Source organism: Otolemur garnettii, unplaced genomic scaffold (genome assembly GCF_000181295.1).
Source record: "Otolemur garnettii isolate 467f Iridium unplaced genomic scaffold, OtoGar3 scaffold00036, whole genome shotgun sequence".
In the NCBI taxonomy this organism is placed as follows: domain Eukaryota; kingdom Metazoa; phylum Chordata; class Mammalia; order Primates; family Galagidae; genus Otolemur; species Otolemur garnettii.
Genome location: NW_003852431.1, coordinates 11,966,529 through 11,984,938, shown reverse-complemented (window position 1 = coordinate 11,984,938; position 18,410 = coordinate 11,966,529). Strand labels below are relative to the sequence as shown.

General features: G+C 37.8%; 1 protein-coding gene across 1 annotated transcript in view; it reads right to left on the bottom strand.

Annotated features, from left to right (window-relative positions):
* KLF12 (Kruppel like factor 12) overlaps positions 1-3,930 on the bottom strand; it is a 424,059-nt gene extending 420,129 nt beyond the window's left edge. Inside the window, exons 1-3 of the mRNA XM_023513201.1 lie at positions 3,877-3,930; positions 3,240-3,375; positions 2,795-2,881 (exon numbers count right to left, since the gene is read on the bottom strand). The gene's annotated coding sequence lies outside the window, so the exon portion shown is untranslated. The remainder of the gene's footprint in view (positions 1-2,794; positions 2,882-3,239; positions 3,376-3,876) is intronic.
* Between the last annotated feature and the right edge of the window lie 14,480 nt (positions 3,931-18,410).

Genomic DNA, 18,410 nt, shown 5'->3' with positions numbered 1-18,410 from the left:
ATATATATATATATATACACACACACACACATATATAAAAACATAGATATAGGCATTGCCATGGATGTATTTATAAGGCATGTGCATAAAACTGCATGTGCTTGTATTGTCGAGGCTCAGAAAACAATACCCCAAACCATGGCACTTTGGCATGCTGATGATTTGAATGGAAAGGACACTGGAAGGCCAAAAGCTGCCTCAGAATCAAGGTCTGTCTAACCTTTCTTTGTTTCTCCCTAAGCACAGGAAGAGCTCCCTCTGAAGTTCTATTATCTGATGAGGGATGTTCTTCCTAAAGAAACGCAACTGCCTTCAATTCCCTGTCAGAATCCTCACTGACCAGGGAAAATTAAGCAGCAAAGGCAAAGTCAAGGTCAAGGTCATATCATGTCCAACTGGACAGACTTTCCGTGACCTGAGGAGTCTTGACCTGCACAGTAAGACAACCTTGATCACAGTGCAGTTCCTCCCCTTACCTTCCCGTGACTTGTCGCCACCACCCCAAAAGCTAAGAGGAGCTTCACACCAGAATATTGTCTGTTTCTCAGACCCACTCACCTCCCCTAAAAATCACTTACTCTTCTTCTTCAATTGCCCATATTCCCCACTTCCCTCTATCTTATGAAGAGGGTATTTAAGCTTCAACCATCTGGCCCTTCTTTGAGTTTCATACTTTGTATGCCTTCTGTGCACTTGCATGTAAATAAATTTGTATGCCTTTTCTCCTATTAATCTGTTTTCTGTCAGCCTATTTTGGCAGACTCAATTATCAAACTCTGAGGGAAAATGAAAACTCCCCTGATATTGTACATACAATACAGACACATTCCCCAGTTTTCCTCTGAGGCGGCCCAGGATCAAAGAGCACACAGACTGCCCAGATTTTAGTTTGTAAATACCATTCTCCATCAACCAAGGGAAAACTGGGGCCTTTACAGGGAGGAAAACCTGGCCAACCCTAACAGAAAAAGTTGATCAAAATTAACATTATCTCTGGCTCAGGGTCTCAGGATCTCAGTCCTGAATATTTTTTTTTCGCAGTTTTTGGCCGGGGCTGGGTTTAAAACCCCTCATCTCTGGCATATGGGGCGGGCACCCTACTCCTTTGAACCAAAGGCACCTCCCCTCAGTCCTGAATTTTTAAAACTGTGGAACTCATGACTAAGGAAATGTTCCAGATCAGAGGAGCAGGAAGAGGACTGCAGTGTATATTCTCGGATGGGTTTCTGAGCGTAAGGGGAAAGACACAGCAATAGGGCGATTGGTAAAATCGGAATAAGGTCGTGGATCAGACAGCTGTGTTTCATCAACATGGACTTCCTGTTTGGAACTCTAGGATGGGTCCACACATGTGTGCATTTTGGGGCAACTGTATTACCCCTAAAATATTTAGGGATGATAGTCATCATGTCTAAAGCTTGTTCTCAAAAATTTCACTGAAACACTAGGGGCACGTGACGGAGAAAATGATGAAATGCCAAATCCTTCTGCTGCTCATGCTACATTTCTATAAATTTGGTATCAGCAAATAATTCTTTTAAATATGCCTGAAATAGTTATCACAAAACTAATTCTAAGACACTGTACACTTTCAACCCAGATACTGAACAATTTCTGGAGTTGAACAAGTTGTTTTCAGATTGCTCAAAAGAAGTATCCCTGAAGCCTTCTTCACAGTGGTAAAGTAAAACAATGATTTGATCTAAAAAAATGTGTGTGTTCAAAGATGTTAGTCCAGATGCTGATAAAGACCATCCATAGGGCAGCATGGAAAAGGCCCATTCAGGATGCTCTGGATCTGATGCTCAGCAGAGCGCCACAGGACAGGAATGTGCTGCCCAATGGTGGTCACTGCCATTTCCCCAAGTGTCCTCATTACACATCTTCAGTGAGACATGTTTGGCTATGTGATAAAGTGCTATTTGTATGCATCTGAACTGATCATTTTGAGGGAAAAAACATAAATAATCAAATTTAAAGACCTGTTTTATTTTCCTTGAAATGACCCCAAACTGGAAAAACTTCAAAATCACTGTAAGTATATACTGATAAGCCATAATTAAACAAGGTCTGAAAAAGTCTTGATCTACTCTAATCTTATCAGAAGAGGTCCTCCTAAGATCATATATACTAGCTCATCATCACAGCATAGGACATTTTATCATAGCACAAGTTAACCATAATAATTCAGAAACAAATGACAGAAGTTCTATTGTAGTAGGCTAGGTAACAGCTGATATTGTAACAGATCCCAATAACTAAATTTATTACTAGAAAGGGAAGGACAATATTCCCAGTAGAAGAATTGCCATTCCAAAACCAAATATAGGTTATAAAATTTGTTTTACCCTGTATTAAAATACACAAACATGTACACACAAACACATACCCCATACAAAAATAAAAACACGTACAACTAGGAAATTTCCCAGATGAGGTGTTTTGGGACTTATTAGTCATCACACTTGAACATATTTTTAGTACATTATTTCAATGACTTGTACATTTTATTTCTAGACAGTTTTTGTAGTGCATCATTATTCCTCTGTGGAAAGGCAAAGATATTCAGGGGATTATGAAACTCATGCTCTGTGTTATCCAACATTTATTCAGCCATAACTTCACAGCCTGACATTTCTGCACATTCACATAAATTGAGATTCATAAAGATGCATGAGGTACCTGGACTTCTTGACTTGGATGTATTCTGAATCATTAAAAGTCTGAATGGTATTCAAAATCATGTAGACTCAGTGAATCTATGCACCTAAAGTTTTGAATGAACAGGACTCACTTTTTTGGTCGAGTCAGATGTGATTTTTCATTTCTCCCGGCTTTCTCATTTCTGTGAACGGCACCATCATTTTCCCAGTCTCACAGACTGAAAATATAATATTGCTCGAGCTAGTACACAATGTCAGGAGTCAATAATGTCCTATTAAGAAAACTTTTTCTTAGCATATAAATATATAAACATATAAAATGCTCCTAGTAAATATGACAACTTCTAAACCCATTAGATTTATTTTAAGAAGCAATAGAACAGCAAGAGAAAATAAAATTGCGATAGAAAAACCAATGAACGCTGGTGATGGCAAGATAAGATATGGGGTGTGAAGTCTCTCTTCCTTGAAACTTACACTAGCAAACATTACCAACAGTGAGTGGGGCCCCCTTTTATGCCCTGTTCAGGCTGCACAGTGGTGCTGTGCGTTTTCCTGCTCTAGCTCTTTACTCACCTATATCTCTTTGATTAATTTCTGAAGTTCTTTGTTGAAATCTGTCTTTTCTTTTACACCATAAGTTGCAGAATCCACCACAGGTCAGGTCACCCTTGCATGTATATTCAGTACATCCCAGAGATCTGTTCTTTTACTAAATAAAACAAGGTTTACTGGACAACTGTATTTATAAACCTTTTAAGTAAGCTGGAAACAATTACACAGTTCTGATGGTCTATAAGAAAGGTCTCGATTTACTATCAAAGGAAATATGGACTAACTTCGTAATTTTAGAATTCTTAAAATAGGATTTTTTAGTAATAAAACTACGTAAGTTTTAGATCTCCAAAACAGAACTGAGTTTTATCTCTAACTATCCCTAATTTGACTGTAGATTAAATTTTTTTTAAATATCAATCTGAGTAATGGAGGAAAATGGGAATCAAAGCTCAAAAATAAAATCATACCATCATTGTATTTGTAACAGTGTACTTAAAAACATCATGTAACACAAAGTAGAATATTTCACAGTATTGTAGGTTTACCACAAAGCAAAAAAAAATAAATTTTTTTTATTAAATACTGAGACAGCAAGAAAGAGGGAAGGGCAGAGCAGAGAGGGAAGAGGTCTTTGTTAAAGGAGGAGTATCTTCACCTATAATGGAATGCACAGGCCGAATTCCTGGATTATCTCAGCGTGTGTACAAGGGAAGGAAACAGCTCTACCTGCCTTCCAACCTGAATGTGTTGACCTAAACAGAACATCTAAAGCAGGCTCATTCCATGAAAGGACAGAGTGCTCGTTCAAAGAATTCAACACTGGAGCAACTGAAAATAAAAGGAAAGACATTAATACATGAATACATACCATTCCTTATTACCTCCAAAGGAGAACAGGAAGAAGGCTTTTGGAAAGTGATACCAAAAAATGCCTTTCACACCATGTGCAAGGCAGGGTATAGGGGGAGATGGGAGGAAGAGACTTAAACCCAACCATTGACATTCTCAGTATCACCTCTTATTGTAATAAAATTAAGGTAGCCATGAGTTCACAATTTCCTGTCGGCTTTAAAAAGAAATAGTGTAATTGAATTTCACAAACTTGATTGAGCCCTTGCTCTACATAGCTTGTGCCACAGTAACTTGGAATTGAAGGCTATTTATAAAGCACCGTCCCTGTCCTCGAGGCACTCACAGTCAATTATAATTCATAATCACATCTGATGCTTACTAGCTATTGAAGTCTCCATCTATGCTTTACTTGGAGACAGGAAATGCTTTTGGAGCCTTTCTACAGGTACCTATGCAAACTGATATTTAAGATTATAGGTATGTAAACAGCGGTCTATACTAATTTTTTTAATTAAACATCTTAGACATTAAAGGTGACTTCAAATATTTAATGAAAATTTCATTTCATTATCTGCGCAGCTCATTGATTACTCTACATATCAGTGAAATGGCTAATATACTTCAAGAAATTAACAGTTTCTAGTACAATAAAACTGAGACCAATTGAGGGCGCTTTACAACTGAATTCTCACTTCTTTTACTCAATACTGCATTTCAAGATACCAATTGTCTTAAAATATTTCCAGTAATGACATTTTCTGGAGATAAAAGTCATTGCATACTTAATACGACTATATTCATAAGAATCCTGCATTTTCACTAGGTTATCAAGACCATGAATTAACAATATTCAACAAAATATAACTGCCTAGAAAAGCGATGATTGCATGATGCTAAATAGGTAATCATTAGACACCTGCTCCAGTGTAAGTACTGTTAGGTATTTTTGTCTGTCTGCAAGCCCAGTAAGGTGCACAGGAACTCAAATCCATCTCCCCACTTACCATGTAATATAGCCAAGCCAAACATTTCATCAAAGACTTTCCTGTTCTTCCTCTACATTATGAAATAAAAATCTTGGCAAGGAAGTTAGTTCCAATTTAAAGAGTTCAAAGGGGAAAAATCCTCATGCTGCTGTCTCAGTTTATCTGGGCTGCTATAACAAAATAACTAAGACTGAGTGATTTATATAGAACAGAAATTTATTTCTTCCAATTCTGGAGACTTGGAAATCCAAGATCAAAGCAGCAGCAGATGTGGTATCTGGTGAGGGCCTGTTCTTTACAGATGACATTTTCACATAATGGAAGGAGTTTATGGGGCTAGGGCGCTCCCTTCAGTCTCTTTAAAAGGGCACAAAAGTAGCAACGAAAATAATTTTATGGTTGGGGGTCACCACAACGTAAGGAACTATATTAAAGGGTCAGGGCATTAGGAAGGTTGAGAACCACTGTTATAAGGAATTAAGTGTATGATAAACACTTAAAACTTCAATGGAAATTGTTTGGAGGCTCTTCCTAAATTATTTTAACATTTGCCTTTATCTCCTTGAAGACGTAATTATGTTCTCCGAAACAGCAATAACTGATAAAACAAATCATAAACTAGTTTACAAGTAATACAAATACAAAAGTTATTAAATTATGAATCACTTCTAACCACCAAAAGGAAATTTTTTTTAAATATTATCTTTAAATTTCTGCGACTAACCATGAATATAGCTAGAGAATTTTTAAAGCTAACTATGAATCAATGTCAACTTAAAATAAATAGGAAACATGACTGGATAAATCACTACAGAATTGCTTTGGTGGAGTATGGGGAGAAAAGAACAATTATTAAAAAAAAAAATTCAGAGTTATACACTTTAAGTTTCCCAACATTTAAAGAATTGATAATATATCCCATAATAACTTTTAAAAGAACAGATCATTTGAAGGTTGTAGCCACTATCCAAGAGCACAGAAAAAGATGAGAAATTTCCTGATTATTGAAAAAAGCAACATATTAAGAGGTCAAAACATTAATATTTCAAAAAGGAAAATCATAATATGGGATGTGCAAAAGCATCTGATAAAATTCTAAACTATTCTTGATTATAATTCTTAGTTGAAAAATAAAAAGACAGCTCCTTAACACAACAAAATATTAATTGAAGTCAACGGAGATTTCTAAGAGAACATGGCAAGAATGAGCAACTAGAAAATAGAGCAAGAGGGACAGTCACAATAGCAACTACATATATAAAGTACCTATGGGACTAAAATCAAGAAAACTGAAAAATTTTACTTAAAAAAAAACAACAAAAGAGAGGGCAGTGTCTGTGGCTCAAAGGGTAGGGTGCAAGCCCCATATGCCGGAGATGGCAGGTTCAAACTCAGCCCTGGCCAAAAACTGCAAAAAAAAAAAAAAACCCAACAACAACAATGAAAGAGATTTGAATAAACTGTTAACATATACCATGTTTCTAATTATAAAAGTTCTATGAAAGAATAAAGTGGCAATACCTAAGACATTTCTGAAAAAACAACAGAAGTTTGAACTTAACTATATTAAATTGTCTTTAGAATCTGTAAATTAAAATGATGTGGGACTAAGAAAGGGTAGTATTATAAGTTCTTCAAATTTATCAAAAGATATCGGAAATCTAGATTTCTTGACGTGAAATGTCCTCTTTCCCCGTAGGCTTAAGTCTTTGAAAGTATGGTGTTGTTTCCAAAGAAAGCATTTGTGTTGGCTGCAGTGGCCAGAGTGGCCCTCTGCCTTATACACACCCAAGACTTCCTGCCTCACCCACAGCTGAAGCTGCTTCCAGCGTCTGGACAGCCTTTTCCTCTCTCTCCACCCAAGTAAATACAAGCCACCCATTCAAATGAACCCCACCCATCAAGGTGTGGCTCAAAGACCATCCATCTACAGGGCAACTTCGAATGTCTGGCAAGGATTGCCATGACATGTCTCTACTACAAGAATTACAGTTCTTACCAAAGTAGAAGTAACCAAATGTCTTCTGTCTCTCCCTCTCATCTGAGACCAGAAATGGTATCTAATAACAATACCAGCTACTATCCATGGCCTTACTGAGCCAAACACTGAGATGATGCTTCTATACAGCTTCTGTAACTCTCTCAACAAATGCACTATGAATATTATCCCCAATTTACAGATAATGTAGTACTCAGCGAGGCAAATATCTACACAGGCTCTGTAAACAACTAGATCCCTTTTATTTTTGTTACCAGCTTCACCAATCGTTAGCATGGTTGGTTTATCTCCGCTTAATTTAATGGACTTAGGACCTTGCTCTGACAGGAGGGCAGTGAGGTGAAGGATAGAAAGAAAACAAGGAGTCTAACTAAAGGTAAGAACTTACAGGTCTGTAACAGCAAATAGGGTCTGAGCCTCACTTCTCAGTCTTCAATTCTGTATTTGAGGTTGACTTCAATAATATAATTTAGGCCCAGAATTACCTTTTGCCTCGGCCAATTTTGTTGATTCACTTGAACTCTATGTACTCAGTGGGGGGAAAGAAAGAACAGATGGGACTGTACCGTACATAGTCTACAAGAAAGTCGGAATTGCTAAGACATTTTTCAAATATTCTTAATATTCTTTTCATTCTAAGCTTTTATAATAGCTAGCTTTTAATCTATTTTGTTGGCATTAAAAATAAATCACCCCAAAGTCTCTTTCTAATTAAATAAATATATCATCTTCGAAGTATCTCTACCAATTGACCTCAAGAGAATTTAAAATGATCCTAATGCGACCCGCTGACAAGGTCGATAGCTGAAAGCACTGTGTTTAGGACGTTTCAGAAGCTGTGAATGGAAAGAGAGAAGACAACCTCATAACAGAGGTCTTTCACAAGATGATCGGAAAAATCCAATTAATCATTCACCCTAAAGAACACAATTTGTTGATGTGTCTTTAAAAATTCAATAGACCATCTCACATAGGGAAACATTTGTGCCAAAGGGGAAAAAAAGGTCTTTTTAGAGACCTTGCTGTTCATTACTGAACTGGAAATACATTTTTTAGAGAAACAGTCAAAATGCCATGCTTCCTCTTCTATTTTTAGAACTTAGAAACATGCTTTTTAAACTTCCACCTCTAAAAAAGGCAAAGATATTAATTAAAGAAAACTGAAGCATTTCTCGGGCTATTCCTAAAATTGTTCAATATTGGTATGAGGCTGGAAATCCACAAATTTCAACCAATCACACTTTGGCTCAGATTTTAAATTATTCATATGTAATATCTGTTGTTCTTCACAAAAACATGTAACTGCTTTTTATAAAAAGGCACATTTAAGACATTACCATAGAACAGGGGTCGGCTGACTATGACTTGTGGGACAAATAGAGCTTATGGCCTGTCTCATCAGGGCTGCCCCCTATAAATACGTTACATATCTTTAAACGGCCGTTAAATATATTGGGATTATGACAAAGATATATAACAGAAATCTTATCAGCCTGGCCACATCTAAAACACTACTATTTTATGTAAAAGTGTCCCCACCCCCATCACCGAGTATAAAAATATATCATCCCTATTTTTATATTATATACCTACTTCATCCCTATCATGAAGTAGGTATACTTCATTTTATTGCACTTTGCTTCTGCAGATATTGAAGATGTAAGGAAACTGTGTCAAGAAAGCCTATGGGTGTCATTTTTTCTAATAGCAAGTGCTCACTTTGTGTCTGAATGTCACGGTTTGAAAATTCTCACAATATTTCACTTCTGATCATTATTACATCTAGTTTGGTGGTGACCTGGGACCAGTGAGCTCTCACGTTATCATCACAATTACTTCGGGGTGCTGTGAGCCACACTCATGAGATGTTCCGTTCTCTGTGCTCCGCTCAATCAGCCATGCCCCTCTCCTTCCCCCTACAGATCCCCTTTTCCCAACAATTTGGAGATGAGGCTAATTAATAACCCTACAAGGCCAACAAGTGAGAGGAAGAGTCACAAGTGTCTCACTTTAAATAAAAAGCAAGAATTGATTAATAGTGAAGGGATATCGAAAGCTGAGATGGGCCAAAAGCTAAGCCTCCTGCCCCACCAGTAAGCCAAGTTGAGAATACAAGGAAAAGGTGCTACTCCAGTGAACACACAAACGATAAACGGAAACAGTCCTACTGCTGACATGGAGAGAGTCTTAGTGGTCTAGATAGAAGCTCAAGCCAGCCACAACATCCCTTTAAGCCAAAGCCTAATCTAGACCAAGGCCCAAACTCTCTTCAATTGTATGAAAGCAGAGAGGTGAGGAAGCTGAGCCAAAAAAATAAATAAGTTAAAAGCTAACAGTGGTTGGTGCATGAGGTTTAGGAAGCCAACTCCATAACTCAGAAGTATTAGGTGAAGCAGCAAGTGCTGATGCAGAAGGTGCAGCAGGTTATCCAGAAGATCTTCCTAAGATCACTGATGAAGGCAGCTACACTGAACAGATGTGCCATGTAAATGAAACTGCCTTCTACTGGAAGAAGATGCCATTTAAGACTGTCACAGTTAGACGGGAGAATCAATACCGACCGTCAAGGCTTCAAAGGACAGGATGACTTCCCACTTACGGGTTAATGTGACTGGTAACTTCAGTTGAAGCTAATGCCCATTTTACCATTCTTAAGGGCCGAGGGTGTAACTAACCAAATTTCACTACACTCTCGGGCACTGATGTTCAACCGTGTGCTGTGAGAGCATCTTAGGTGTGCCATGAAAATTTTTTAAAGATCATTAATGAAATTATTTTCAAAAAAAGTTCAAAGCACAATTAGTATATTCTCTTTTCTTTTCTCTTTTTTTTTTTGAGCAACATAATTTAAGTGTGCCACAGAATTTAACTATAGGTTCCAGAATGCCATGAGACTGAAAAGGTTGGAAAAAGCCTTTTCTCAAGCTCTGGGACTTGAGAATTATGCTAAATTAATTCTGCCTTGCTCTGTAAATGGAACAACAAAGCTGCATGATAGCACATCTGTTTAAAGCATGACTTACTAAGTATGTATTTTAAGGACACTTTCGAGATCTACTGCTCAGAAAAGGATTCCCTGCTCATGGCCAGGCATGGTGGCTCGCGCCTATAATCCTAGCACTCTGGGAAGCCAACGCAGGAGTATTGCTTAAGCAGGAGTTTGAGAGCAGCCTGGGCTAGAGGGAGAGTCCATCTCTACTAAAAATCAGGGGCTGGGCGGTGGCTCACGCCTATAATCCTAGCACTCTGGGAGGCCGAGGTGGGTGGATTACCTGAGCTCACAGGTTCAAGACCAGCTTGAGCCAGAGTGAGACCTCATCTCTAAAAATAGCCATGCATTGTGGCAGGCATCTGTGGTCTCAATTGCTTGGAATGCTGAGGCAAGAGAATCACTTACACCCAAGGGTTTGAGGTTGCTGTGAGATGTGATGTCATAGCACTCTACCAAGGGTGACAAAGTGAGATAGTGTCTCAATAAATAAACAAACAAACAAGCCATGCATTGTAGCACACACCTGCAGTCCCAGCTACTCAAGAGGCTGAGGCAAGAGGATCACCTGAGCCCAAGAGTTCAAGGTTGCTTTGAGCTATGAAGATGGAACTCTACCCAGGGCAACAGAGTGAGATTGTTTCAATTAAAAAAAAAAAAAGTTCCCTAATGATTATAGGTGTTCAAGGAGATAAATGTTGTTTTCATGCCTGCTAGCACAACAAGCATTCTGCAACCCACTGGTCAAGGAACCATTCTGACTTTCAAGTGTTATTTAAGAAATGCCGTTCGTAAGGCAATAGCTGCAACAGATACTGATTCCCTGATGAATCTGGGCAAAGTAAATTGAAAACTTTCTGGAGAAGATTCACCATTCTAGCTGCCATTAAGAATATTCAAGATTCATGAGTAGACCTCAAAATATCAACATTAACAGGAGATGAAAGAAGTTGATTCCAATAGTCACAGACAACATTGAGTGGCTTAAGACCTCAGTAAAGGAAATAACTGCAGATATGGTGGAGAAAAAGAACTAGAATTAGAAGCCCTGAAGATGAGACTGGATTGCTGCAATCTCATAATAAAAGCTGAATGAATGAGGAGTGTCTTCTTGTGGATCAGCAAAGAAAGTTTCTTGAAATGGAATCTACATCTGATGAAGATGCTATCAACACTTTAAAAAGCCAATAAGAAGTTAAAATATTACATGAACTTAGCTGATAAAATAGAAACAGGGTTTCAGAGTATTAATTCCAACTTTGAAAAGAAGGTCCACGGTGGGTAAAACGCTATCAAGCAGCATTCTAGACTACAGAGAAATCTTTCATTCAAAAATCAGTCAATTGGCCAGATGTGGTGGCTCACGCCTGTAATCCTACCACTCTGGGAGGCCAAGGCAGGTAGATTGCCTTAGCTCACGAGTCCAAGACCAGCCTGAGCAAAAGACCCCATCTCTACTAAAAATATAAAAACTGTGGCAAGAGGATGACTTGAGCCCAAGAGTTAGAGAGGTTGCTATGACCTATGATGCCACAGCACTCTACCCAAGGCAACAGCTGATGCTGTCTCAAATTAAAAAAAAAAAAAAATCAGTCAATTGATGAGGCAAAGTTCATGGTGGTCTTAAGAAACTGCCACATCCAACCACCCTAACAGTCAGCAACCATCACCCTGATCAATCAGTGACCACCAACATCAAGGCAAGATCCTCCACCAGCAAGAAGGTTATGGTTTGCGGAAAGCTTGGATGATAGCATTTTTTAGCAAAAAAAATTTTAATTAAATTATATACTTTTTAGACATAATGCTGCTGCACACTTAACAGACTGTAGTGTGGTATAAACCCAGCTTTCATATGAGCTGAGAAAACAAATTCACTTGCCTCCGTTTATTGGGATATTAGCTCTACTCTTGTGGTCTGGAAACAAACCCACAATATCTCCAATGTATGCCTATAATAGTGGGCTCATGTGAATGTACGGTAGGCCACTGACTTCATACTACCCTTCAACCAAAGGGACTGAATCAGAAGAATAAGTGATAACGTATGAGTGGAAGGTGAGTTTTTAAACATCTTTAATGATATTTACTGCAAAGACACACTATTACAGTCTTAGACATGGCAGCTTCAGGCTGACAGTGTAAACTGAAGAAACTGCTCCCAATATTTGAAAACAATGGGATTTTACATGAGGTACTCATTTCACAGGTGAGGGCTAAAGGAAAAGGACATGCTATTTCTATTTTCTTTTTTCTTTTTTTTCCAGTAAGAGGCAAGGTCTCACTATGTCACCCAGGCTGGAATGCAATGGCTACGCACAGGCATGATCATAGCTTGTTGCAGCCTTAAACCCTTGAGTCCAAGCGTTCCTCCCACCCAGATTCCCCAGGAGCTGGGATTACCCACAAAGGCCACTGCACCCAGCTAAGGACATGCTATTTCATACACATTTCCCCTCCTTCTAAACCTCTCTTCCTCTTTCTTCTAGGAGCATTCTTACTCCTTGTGCAAACCCAGATCAAACGTTTGTTCCTCAAACATCTTCTAAGGCCTCCAAATTAACAGTTATACTTTTCAATGCTTTCAGAACACTCTGCATAAACTTTTATTATATAACCTACTGTACCATTTCATCCTGTCTTTGTTTTCTTTCAAAAACATTTGAATTCCAGGTAGCAGGAACCTTATACTCCTTGCATTTATTATAATGCTTTCCTCGTGGTGGATTTATTGGTTTGTGGTGACTGTCCTAATAAATATCTGTGAACTTGGGGGCTAACAAGAGAAATTACTCTCTCACAATCTGGAAAAGGTGACACAGTAAAACAACTCCTCCTTGCCTCTTCCAGCTCCTTGTAGCTGTTGCCACTCCAAGGTATCCTTTAGCTTGTACCACATCACTCCAATCTCTGCCTCTGTCTTCACTTTGCCTTCTGTTCTCCTGACTCTTATAGGGATACTTGTCAGCAAATTTAGAGCTTCCTCAGGAAATCCAGAATATTCTAACCTCAAGATCCTTAATGTAACTATATGTGAAAAGACTCTTTTTCCAAATAAAGTAATATTCACAGATTCCAGGGATTTCGATGTGGGCATATCTTTTTGAGAGTCACCATTCTACACGCTTTTGTGGGTATTCAATAAATGTGTTCATTTTTCTTACCTCAGATCCCTGGTTTACCCTATAGAAAAAAAACAAAAATGGAGACAGCGCCTTTACCACTTACAAACACTGATTCAAGATGGATAAAAGACTTAAATGTACAGACACAAAACGATACACATCTTAGAAGAAGAAAGTGTGGGGGAAACTCTTGACAATGGGGGCTTGGGAAGGATTTTATGACAAAGCCTTTAGTGGCTATGCCAACAATAACAGAGATTAACAAATGGGACTTAGCTGAAAAGCTTCAGCTTTTCACAACTAAGGACACGACAAGTAAAGCAAAAAGACAACCTTCAGAATAGGAAAAGATGTTTGCAGGGTATCAATCTGACAAAGGGACGATAACTAGAATCTACAAAGAAATTAAATTAATCAACAAAAGAGTAAATAATCCCATCTACCTCTGGGTAAGCAATATGAACAGAACCTTCTCTGATGAAGACAAACATCTGAAAAAATGCTCATCATCCCTGATCTTCAGAGAAATGCAAATCAAAACCACCCTGAGGTATCACCTAACCCCAGTCAGAATACCTCACATCACAAAATCTCAAAGCTCCAAATGCTGGCGTGGATATGGAGAGAAGGGAACATTTTTACACTGCTCGTGAGACTATAAACTAATACAACCTTTTTGGAAGAAAGTATGTAGAATGCTTGAAGAACACAAATTAGATCTCCCATTTGATCCTGCAATCTCATCACTGGGCATCTACCCAAAAAAAAAAAAAAAAATCATTTATCATAAGGACATTTGCACTAGACTATTCATCATAGTTTAATTTACAATCATCAAAATGTGGAAACAACCTAAATCCCCATTAACCCAGGATTGGATTAACAAGCTGTGGTGTATGTATACCAGAATACTATTCAGACATTTAAAAAGATAAGGGATAAGTACAAAGTACTCAATTCTAATATAAAGGCAGGAGATGATCTAATACAAGATGGGGGGTGGGGGTAGGGAAATGTGGGGGCAGGGAAAGGGGAAGAGGGAGGATAAGGTATATGGCACACCTCTTGGAAGTGGGACATGATCATAAGAGGGACTTTACCTAACAGATGCAATCACTGTAACCTAATTCTTTGTACCCTTGATGAATTCCCGACAATAAAAAAAATGCATTTAAAAAATGCATTAAAGGGCAACACCTGTGGCTCAGTGAGTAGCGCGCCAGCCCCATATACCAAGGGTGGAGGGTTAGAACCTGGCCCCAGGTAAATTGCAACAAAAAAAAAAATAGTCGGGCGTTGTGGTGGACGCCTATAGTCCCAGCTACTCCAGAGGCTGAGGCAAGAGAATCACCTAAGCCCAAGAGTTGGAGGTTGCTGTGAGCTGTGATGCTACTACACTCTACCCAGGGTGACAAACTGAGCCTGCCTCTAAAAAAAAACTAAAATAAAATAACAAATGCATTTAAAAAATGGAGATGGAAAAAATTCCTTCTCTTCTCTGCTGTCTTACTTGAAAAGGAATCATTGAGGCATAGCCAGAAAGCTTCAACAGTATTTTCTCACTGAAAGAAAATTACTAAGAATTGCTCTACACATTGCCCAAAGACAGATCATTGGAGATTATTTCTTTGCTCCTAGAAAAAAAGTCCAGAGTTATGTATTTTTCCTCACAAAGCAACCCTCTTGTTCACACAGTAACCTGCTCTAAGTGAAGTTTCAATCTCTTTAAATTCTTTATACATGGCCATGAATGTTTTACAGCATATGTGTAAGTTTTACTTGAGTAGGAGAGAGTCAATCCACTAAGAATTTACCATTATAAGAAACTTAACCAAGTATTAAAGTCTTACGTCCCAAGATTTTAGGCTTTTGATCAAAACAATCCCTTACACATCATGAACATTCAATGAGAATTAGCTAATTCCCAAGACTATGATTGTTCCCATTCCATAATTTAAGACATCACAGTAAGACTTTTCAGAAAATATTTCAACTTTATGGTAATCAAATACTGCTAAGATCTTGAAACTAGGACCAGAAACTAAAACAGAAATTTCAAAATTTCTTTAAACTATAATCAGGGCTGAAATAATTTTTCTGGTCAAGGTGCACATTATTAACTGAAGACACTGATTAACGACTATTAGTACAGAAATATCGAGCCAATTATAAAATAATGCTAGCAATACATTTTATCAATGGACTTGAGCTCTTAAAACATCCCTAGTACCCCACCATACCAGGGTACCAAGAGATAATAAAAAATTAGTATAAGAAAAATGGTAGTCACCTTGCTATGAGATTTAATGAAAAATCAATTTTCCCTAGTCTCCTCACAACATGCAAGTTATGAAAATTCCAGTTAATTAACCAAAGTGATATCATCATTTCAAATAGAATTCTTGGTACTTCGTTTTTTATCGGTTTTACTGAAAAATAGTATTTTAAAAAATTGATTCTGATCAACTTTGATTCACAATTAGAATAACCCCCATTTCCCTAGCAACAAGAACACTCAGCATTTACATCTTGGTTTCTAGATACCATTCTTCAATAAGATGAATGAGAGACCCTTGGAAAAAGGATTGATTTTTTTGGCTATAGCAGGGAAAAAGACAAGATGAGCCTGGAGAATTTAGTAATGCCAGAAAGTAACAAAGTATTAAAAACAAAAGGCCAGGAGGGATATAACAGAGACAAGAGAGCAAACTTGAAAGACCTCTTTGGTCAAAACTGAGAAAGTCTGAATAAGAAAATTATGGCGGGTGGATTGCTTGAGCTCAGGAGTTCAAGACCAGCCTGAGCAAGAGCAAGTGAGATGCAGTCTCTACTAAAAAAAAAAAAAAAAAAACCACCAGAAAAACTAGCCAGGCATTGTGGCAGGGACCTGTACTTCTACAGTCCCAGCTACTCAGGAAGCAGAGGCAAAGGGATCGCTTGAGCTCACAAGTTTGAGGTTGTTGTGAGCTATGATGCCACAGCACTCTACCCAGGGTGACAGAGACTTTGTCAAAGAAAGAAAGAAAAAGAAAAGAAAGGCAACAGAAGCAAGAAAAGAAAGGAAAGGAAAGAAAGAAAGAAAATTATACAGTATTAGATTAGAACTCCATATATAAAATATGCATACATCCACACTGATATAAATGAAAAAAATAGAAGTAAAAAATTCTATATAGATTCTAAATATTATGTCACTATACCTGCCCTAACCACCTAAGAATGGGTAAGACTTAATGACTCACTTCACTAAGAATATGGAACAGAAAAACACAACTTTACAGCATAGAAACTTGGCAAACACCATTTTAACCCCAGTATCAAGGTGAACATCACCAATGATATCTTGCGGATACAATGATATAACACAACGATACCCCTGACATAATACACTCAGAAGGTCCTTCAGCCCTCTGCTATTTTCCTAGGACCCCAAAATTCAGTCTAATCATGAGCAAAACATCAGAGGAACCTAAATTAAGGTATATCCTACAAAATATCTGACTAGTACTGCTTAAAAGTTAAGATGTTTCAAGACAGAGACTATGAAACTGTCACAGAAGAAACTAAGCAGAAGTGACAAGTCAAAGCAACGTGCTGCGGGATTTTTATCTTGAAAGAGAAAGGACATTAATGGAAAAACTAGTGAAGTCCAAACATATGTTAAGAGGCATCAAAACTGAATGATCTGAGTATGTGCAGACTAACCACTTAATAAGAACTTGAAAAAAAGAAAAACACTCATAAGACAAAGAGCAGTAAAAATTTCAGCAAAAATCAGCAGATACCGGTGAGAGGTGAGGGAAAGGCAAAAGGACAAGGCCAGTGGATTGCTTGAGGTCAGCTGTTCACAACTAGCCTGAGCAAGAGCGAGGCTCCATCTCTACTTCAAACAGAAAAACAAGCCAGGTGTGGTGGCAGGCACCTGTAGTCCCAGCTACTCAGGAGGCTGCGGCAAGAGGATCGCTTGAGCCCTAGAGTTTGAGGTTGCTGTGAGCTATGATGCCACAGCACTCGAGGCAGAGTGACCAAGTGAGACTGTCTCTTAAAAAAAATCTCATCTGGGAGAAAAACACAAGAAAAAAAGAAGGGAAAATTCATCTAGAGTTCTTAGTAGGTTATGTTATTTTCAAATACTGTAGTTAAAAAGAAATCTGTGCCTGAATATAAGGAGTCATGCGCATACTTAGTCACATAAGCCAGACAGGACCAAGGGCCTCCCAGCTAAGAGGGGTCTATTCACAGTGTCGACGTCACAGATGTGTATGTAGGCTTTTACTAAAATGTTCTGATGATGGCAGTGTGTTACGATATTATTGTCAAAAAGAGCAGTTGTAAGGACATGGTGCACTTCCTTTCTCACATACCAGCCTATCTGTGCTGGTCGTGGCCGTAAATACGAAGAGACTGAGACTCTAGCATACCTTCCAGCCTAATGGTGGTCGAGTAGGAAATGATTATCAGTCTGATTAATTTAGCAAAAGAAGACATTTGAGGAAAAAATGATTTTAAAAACCATAAGTGGGCAGCGCCTGTGGCTCAAAGGAGTAGGGCACTGGCTCCATATGCTGGAGGTGGTAGGTTCAAACCCAGCCCCAGCCAAAAAAACTGAAAAAAAAAAATAACAACAATAATTAAAGAAAATAAAAACACAGGTATAATTATTATGTTAAATGTGACTATTAAAAGATAGAGATAGAGTTAAAAGAAAAATCCAGTTACTGACAGGATATAAAAAGCTACTATATATTAATTAACAAACATAAATTAAAAAGGGAAATAGATAATAAAATACAAAGGGGACTGGTATTGTAAAATCCAGTAAATCCTAATTCTCCCTCAAAAAGGAAAAAAAAAACCCTAACATTTGTCAATTTACAATTTAAAAAATAAGGAATGGCAATATAATCCAGGATGAACTTAATTTTAAATGAATCAATACAAAAAAGAGAAACAATTTTAAAAATAATATGTATGGGTCACGGAATTACACGTACTAAACACTGCACAGGTAAATATGTTATACAAAACAAGAGTTACCAAAAAACTAATGAGATTAAAAGCTATTACATGTTTAGAACAAACATAGAAGACAAGTTTCCTGACATTAGATTTGGCAATGATTTCTTGGCCAATATAAAAACTTTCATGGATCAAAGGACATTAACAAAATAAAAGGCAACCTACAGAATGGAAGAAAATATCTGCAAATCATGCATCTGATAAGGGGCAAAATCCAGA